Source organism: Copadichromis virginalis, linkage group LG17 (genome assembly GCF_057382275.1).
Source record: "Copadichromis virginalis isolate Kocher_CV1m ecotype Utaka linkage group LG17, C_Virginalis_male_GT1.1, whole genome shotgun sequence".
NCBI classification, from domain to species: domain Eukaryota; kingdom Metazoa; phylum Chordata; class Actinopteri; order Cichliformes; family Cichlidae; genus Copadichromis; species Copadichromis virginalis.
The window spans coordinates 65,001-72,500 of NC_140634.1; positions in this window are offsets into that span (position 1 = coordinate 65,001).

The following is a 7,500-nucleotide window of genomic DNA, read 5'->3' on the forward strand; positions in this document are numbered from 1 at the left end:
GGCCTGCTGGAGGTCCAGGTCCATGCCCGATGTGAGTAGCAGCAGGGCCAGCGCGCCCAGGAGCACATCTTTTTCGACCGTAAAGGGAGACAGGAGGCCGACTCACTGCCTCGGCTAAATGGAGAGGGAATTTCAGCAGGGCCAGGGCACAGGCATGGACCTTTTTCAGCTGTAAGGGAGGCAAGAGCAAGGTGTGATGTAGGTCCCCGGGGCCTGCTGGAGGTCCAGGTCCATGCCCGATGTGAGTAGCAGCAGGGCCAGCGCGCCCAGGAGCACATCTTTTTCGACCGTAAAGGGAGACAGGAGGCCGACTCACTGCCTCGGCTAAATGGAGAGGGAATTTCAGCAGGGCCAGTGCACAAGCATGGACCTTTTTCAGCTGTAAGGGAGGCAAGAGCAAGGTGTGATGTAGGTCCCCGGGGCCTGCTGGAGGTCCAGGTCCATGCCCGATGTGAGTAGCAGCAGGGCCAGCGCGCCCAGGAGCACATCTTTTTCGACCGTAAAGGGAGACAGGAGGCCGACTCACTGCCTCGGCTAAATGGAGAGGGAATTTCAGCAGGGCCAGTGCACAAGCATGGACCTTTTTCAGCTGTAAGGGAGGCAAGAGCAAGGTGTGATGTAGGTCCCCGGGGCCTGCTGGAGGTCCAGGTCCATGCCCGATGTGAGTAGCAGCAGGGCCAGCGCGCCCAGGAGCACATCTTTTTCGACCGTAAAGGAGAGAGGAGGCCGACTCTCTGCCTCGGCTAAATGGAGAGGGAATTTCAGCAGGGCCAGGGCACAGGCATGGACCTTTTTCAGCTGTAAGGGAGGCAAGAGCAAGGTGTGATGTAGGTCCCCGGGGCCTGCTGGAGGTCCAGGTCCATGCCCGATGTGAGTAGCAGCAGGGCCAGCGCGCCCAGGAGCACATCTTTTTCGACCGTAAAGGGAGACAGGAGGCCGACTCACTGCCTCGGCTAAATGGAGAGGGAATTTCAGAAGGGCCAGGGCACAAGCATGGACCTTTTTCAGCTGTAAGGGAGGCAAGAGCAAGGTGTGATGTAGGTCCCCGGGGCCTGCTGGAGGTCCAGGTCCATGCCCGATGTGAGTAGCAGCAGGGCCAGCGCGCCCAGGAGCACATCTTTTTCGACCGTGAAGGAGACAGGAGGCCGACTCACTGCCTCGGCTAAATGGAGAGGGAATTTCAGAAGGGCCAGGGCACAAGCATGGACCTTTTTCAGCTGTAAGGGAGGCAAGAGCAAGGTGTGATGTAGGTCCCCGGGGCCTGCTGGAGGTCCAGGTCCATGCCCGATGTGAGTAGCAGCAGGGCCAGCGCGCCCAGGAGCACATCTTTTTCGGCCGTAAAGGGAGACAGGAGGCCGACTCACTGCCTCGGCTAAATGGAGAGGGAATTTCAGCAGGGCCAGGGCACAGGCATGGACCTTTTTCAGCTGTAAGGGAGGCAAGAGCAAGGTGCGATGTAGGTCCCCGGGGCCTGTTGTCGTACCATAGGCACGAGTGGTGTGTGTGTGTGGCAAAGAGTTTCTGCGCAGTGTACCAGGGGCACGGGGAAAGGTTGTTGTACCATAGGCACGAGAAAAGTTGTCGTACCATAGGCACGAGAAAAGTTGTCGTACCATAGGCACGAGGAGAGTTTGTGTGGCAAAGTGCTACTGAGCGGTGTACCAGGGGCACGGCGAAAAGTTGTTGTACCATAGGCACGAGGAGAGTTTGTGTGGCAAAGTGCTACTGAGCGGTGTACCAGGGGCACGGCGAAATGTTGTTGTACCATAGGCACGAGGAGAGTTTGTGTGGCAAAGTGCTACTGAGCGGTGTACCAGGGGCACGGCGAAAAGTTGTTGTACCATAGGCACGAGAAAAGTTGTTGTACCATAGGCACGAGAAAAGCTGTCGTACCAGGGGCACGGAGGAAAGTTGTTGTACCATAGGCACGAGAAAAGTTGTCGTACCATAGGCACGAGGAGAGTTTGTGTGGCAAAGTGCTACTGAGCGGTGTACCAGGGGCACGGCGAAAAGTTGTTGTACCATAGGCACGAGAAAAGTTGTTGTACCATAGGCACGAGAAAAGCTGTCGTACCAGGGGCACGGAGGAAAGTTGTTGTACCATAGGCACGAGAAAAGTTGTCGTACCATAGGCACGAGGAGAGTTTGTGTGGCAAAGTGCTACTGAGCGGTGTACCAGGGGCACGGCGAAAAGTTGTTGTACCATAGGCACGAGAAAAGTTGTTGTACCATAGGCACGAGAAAAGTTGTCGTACCAGGGGCACGGAGGAAAGTTGTTGTACCATAGGCACGAGAAAAGTTGTCGTACCATAGGCACGGGAAAAGTTGTCGTACCATAGGCACAAGCAGTGCGTGCGTGCGTGCGTGCGTGCGTGTGTGGCAGTTCTTCTGCGCAGTGTACCAGGGGCACATTTCAATGTGCTTTCTGGAGTACCAGGGGCACGAGGATTTTGCCAGTGGTGTTCTGCTTTGTTAGTGGGAGGGGGCTTAAGTGTGGGTCCCCGGGGCCTGCTGGAGGTCCAGGTCCATGCTAGATACGTGGTACAGGGTAACTGCAGGAGGAGGGGGGGGGTAATGTGGGTTCACGGGGCCTGCTGGAGGTCAAGGTCCATGCTGGATATGCGTTGGAGCGTAACTGCAAGAAAGGAAAGCTAGTGGGGGAGTAGAGCAGGGGAGTATGTGGGTCCCCAGGGCCTGCTGGAGGTCCAGGTCCATGCTAGATATGTGGCACAGGGTAACTGCAGGGGGGGGGGTAATGTGGGTCCACGGGGCCTGCTGGAGGTCCAGGTCCATGCTAGATATGTGGCACAGGGTAACTGCGGGGGGGGGGGGGGGGGGGGTATTGTGGGTCCACGGGGCCTGCTGGAAGTCAAGGTCCATGCTAGACATGTGGTACAGGGTAACTGCAGGGGGAAGGGGGGGGGGGGTAATGTGGGTCCCCGGGGCCTGCTGGAGGTCCAGGTCCATGCTAGATACGTGGTACAGGGTAACTGCAGGAGGAGGGGGGGGGGGGTAATGTGGGTTCACGGGGCCTGCTGGAGGTCAAGGTCCATGCTGGATATGCGTTGGAGCGTAACTGCAAGAAAGGAAAGCTAGTGGGGGAGTAGAGCAGGGGAGTATGTGGGTCCCCAGGGCCTGCTGGAGGTCCAGGTCCATGCTAGATATGTGGCACAGGGTAACTGCAGGGGGGGGTAATGTGGGTCCACGGGGCCTGCTGGAGGTCCAGGTCCATGCTAGACATGTGGTACAGGGTAACTGCAGGGGGAAGGGGGGGGGGGGTAATGTGGGTCCCCGGGGCCTGCTGGAGGTCCAGGTCCATGCTAGATACGTGGTACAGGGTAACTGCAGGAGGAGGGGGGGGGGGGTAATGTGGGTTCACGGGGCCTGCTGGAGGTCAAGGTCCATGCTGGATATGCGTTGGAGCGTAACTGCAAGAAAGGAAAGCTAGTGGGGGAGTAGAGCAGGGGAGTATGTGGGTCCCCAGGGCCTGCTGGAGGTCCAGGTCCATGCTAGATATGTGGCACAGGGTAACTGCAGGGGGGGGTAATGTGGGTCCACGGGGCCTGCTGGAGGTCCAGGTCCATGCTAGATATGTGGCACAGGGTAACTGCAGGGGGGGGGGGGGGTATTGTGGGTCCACGGGGCCTGCTGGAAGTCAAGGTCCATGCTAGACATGTGGTACAGGGTAACTGCAGGGGGAAGGGGGGGGGGGGTAATGTGGGTCCCCGGGGCCTGCTGGAGGTCCAGGTCCATGCTAGATACGTGGTACAGGGTAACTGCAGGAGGGGGGGGGGGTAATGTGGGTCCACGGGGCATGCTGGAGGTCAAGGTCCATGCTGGATATGCGGTGGAGGGTAACTGCAGGAGAAGGAAAGCTAGTGGGGGATTAGAGCAGGGGAGGATGTGCGTCCCCGGGGCCTGCTGGAGGTCAAGGTCCATGCTGGATATGCGCTGGAGCGTAACTACAAGAAAGGTAAGCTAGTGGGGGACTAGAGCAGGGGAGGATGTGCGTCCCCGGGGCATGCTGGAGGTCAAGGGCCATGCTGGATATGCGGTGGAGGGTAACTGCAGGAGAAGGAAAGCTCATGGGGGATTAGAGCGGAGGAGTATGTGGGTCCTCGGGGCCTGCTGGAGGGCAAGGGCCATGCTGGATTTGTGGTGGAGGGTAACTGCGGGAGAAGGAAAGCTAGTGGGGGAGTAGAGCAGAGGAGTATGTTGGTCCCCGGGGCCTGCTGGAGGTCCAGGTCCATGCCCGATGTGAGTAGCAGCAGGGCCAGCGCGCCAAGGAGCACATCTTTTTCGACCGTAAAGGGAGACAGGAGGCCGACTCACTGCCTCGGCTAAATGGAGAGGGAATTTCAGCAGGGCCAGGGCAAAAGCATGGACCTTTTCAGCTGTAAGGGAGGCAAGAGCAAGGTGTGATGTAGGTCCCCGGGGCCTGCTGGAGGTCCAGGTCCATGCCCGATGTGAGTAGCAGCAGGGCCAGCGCGCCCAGGAGCACATCTTTTTCGACCGTAAAGGGAGACAGGAGGCCGACTCACTGCCTCGGCTAAATGGAGAGGGAATTTCAGAAGGGCCAGGGCACAAGCATGGACCTTTTCAGCTGTAAGGGAGGCAAGAGCAAGGTGTGATGTAGGTCCCCGGGGCCTGCTGGAGGTCCAGGTCCATGCCCGATGTGAGTAGCAGCAGGGCCAGTGCGCCCAGGAGCACATCTTTTTCGACCGTAAAGGGAGACAGGAGGCCGACTCACTGCCTCGGCTAAATGGAGAGGGAATTTCAGCAGGGCCAGGGCAAAAGCATGGACCTTTTCAGCTGTAAGGGAGGCAAGAGCAAGGTGTGATGTAGGTCCCCGGGGCCTGCTGGAGGTCCAGGTCCATGCCCGATGTGAGTAGCAGCAGGGCCAGTGCGCCCAGGAGCACATCTTTTTCGACCGTAAAGGGAGACAGGAGGCCGACTCACTGCCTCGGCTAAATGGAGAGGGAATTTCAGCAGGGCCAGGGCACAGGCATGGACCTTTTTCAGCTGTAAGGGAGGCAAGAGCAAGGTGCGATGTAGGTCCCCGGGGCCTGTTGTCGTACCATAGGCACGAGTGGTGTGTGTGTGTGGCAAAGAGTTTCTGCGCAGTGTACCAGGGGCACGGGGAAAGGTTGTTGTACCATAGGCACGAGAAAAGTTGTCGTACCATAGGCACGAGAAAAGTTGTCGTACCATAGGCACGAGTGTTGTGTGTGTGTGTGGCAAAGTGCTACTGAGCGGTGTACCAGGGGCACGGCGAAAAGTTGTTGTACCATAGGCACGAGAAAAGTTGTTGTACCATAGGCACGAGAAAAGCTGTCGTACCAGGGGCACGGAGGAAAGTTGTCGTACCATAGGCACGAGGAGAGTTTGTGTGGCAAAGTGCTACTGAGCGGTGTACCAGGGGCACGGCGAAAAGTTGTTGTACCATAGGCACGAGAAAAGTTGTCGTACCATAGGCACGAGAAAAGTTGTCATACCATAGGTACGAGGAGTGTGTGTGTGGCAAAGTGCTACTGAGCGGTGTACCAGGGGCACGGCGAAAAGTTGTTGTACCATAGGCACGAGAAAAGTTGTTGTACCATAGGCACGAGAAAAGCTGTCGTACCAGGGGCACGGAGGAAAGTTGTCGTACCATAGGTACAAGCAGTGCGTGCGTGCGTGCGTGCGTGCGTGCGTGCGTGCGTGCGTGCGTGCGTGCGTGCGTGTGTGTGTGTGTGTGTGTGTGGCAGTTCTTCTGCGCAGTGTACCAGGGGCACATTTCAATGTGCTTTCTGGAGTACCAGGGGCACGAGGATTTTGCCAGTGGTGTTCTGCTTTGTTAGTGGGAGGGGGCTTAAGTGTGGGTCCCCGGGGCCTGCTGGAGGTCCAGGTCCATGCTAGATACGTGGTACAGGGTAACTGCAGGAGGGGGGGGGGTAATGTGGGTTCACGGGGCCTGCTGGAGGTCAAGGTCCATGCTGGATATGCGCTGGAGCGTAACTGCAAGAAAGGAAAGCTAGTGGGGGAGTAGAGCAGGGGAGTATGTGGGTCCCCAGGGCCTGCTGGAGGTCCAGGTCCATGCTAGATATGTGGCACAGGGTAACTGCAGGGGGGGGCAATGTGGGTCCACGGGGCCTGCTGGAGGTCCAGGTCCATGCTAGATATGTGGCACAGGGTAACTGCAGGGGGGGGGGGGGGGTATTGTGGGTCCACGGGGCCTGCTGGAAGTCAAGGTCCATGCTAGATATGTGGTACAGGGTAACTGCAGGGGGGGGGGGGGGGTACTGTGGGTCCTCGGGGCCTGCTGGAGGGCAAGGGCCATGCTGGATTTGTGGTGGAGGGTAACTGCGGGAGAAGGAAAGCTAGTGGGGGAGTAGAGCAGAGGAGTATGTTGGTCCCCGGGGCCTGCTGGAGGTCAAGGGCCATGCTGGATATGCGGTGGAGGGTAACTGCAGGAGAAGGAAAGCTCATGGGGGATTAGAGCGGAGGAGTATGTGGGTCCTCGGGGCCTGCTGGAGGGCAAGGGCCATGCTGGATTTGTGGTGGAGGGTAACTGCGGGAGAAGGAAAGCTAGTGGGGGAGTAGAGCAGAGGAGTATGTTGGTCCCCGGGGCCTGCTGGAGGTCCAGGTCCATGCTAGATACGTGGTACAGGGTTAACTGCAGGAGGGGGGGGGGGTAATGTGGGTTCACGGGGCCTGCTGGAGGTCAAGGTCCATGCTGGATATGCGCTGGAGCGTAACTGCAAGAAAGGAAAGCTAGTGGGGGAGTAGAGCAGGGGAGTATGTGGGTCCCCAGGGCCTGCTGGAGGTCCAGGTCCATGCTAGATATGTGGCACAGGGTAACTGCAGGGGGGGGGGGTAATGTGGGTCCACGGGGCCTGCTGGAAGTCAAGGTCCATGCTAGACATGTGGTACAGGGTAACTGCAGGGGGAAGGGGGGGGGGGTAATGTGGGTCCCCGGGGCCTGCTGGAGGTCAAGGTCCGTGCTAGATATGTGGTACAGGATTAACTGCAGGAGGGGGGGGGGGGGGGTAATGTGGGTTCACGGGGCCTGCTGGAGGTCAAGGTCCATGCTGGATATGCGCTGGAGCGTAACTGCAAGAAAGGAAAGCTAGTGGGGGAGTAGAGCAGGGGAGTATGTGGGTCCCCAGGGCCTGCTGGAGGTCCAGGTCCATGCTAGATATGTGGCACAGGGTAACTGCAGGGGGGGGGGTAATGTGGGTCCACGGGGCCTGCTGGAAGTCAAGGTCCATGCTAGACATGTGGTACAGGGTAACTGCAGGGGGAAGGGGGGGGGGGGGGGTAATGTGGGTCCCCGGGGCCTGCTGGAGGTCAAGGTCCGTGCTAGATATGTGGTACGGGGTAACTGCGGTGGGGGGGCGGATCTAATGGGGGACTAGATCAGGTGAGGATGTAATGGCCAGTTCGACAGCAGCACATCTTTTTCGACCGTAAGGGAGAGAGGAGGCCGACTCTCTGCCTCGGCCAAATGGAGAGAGATTT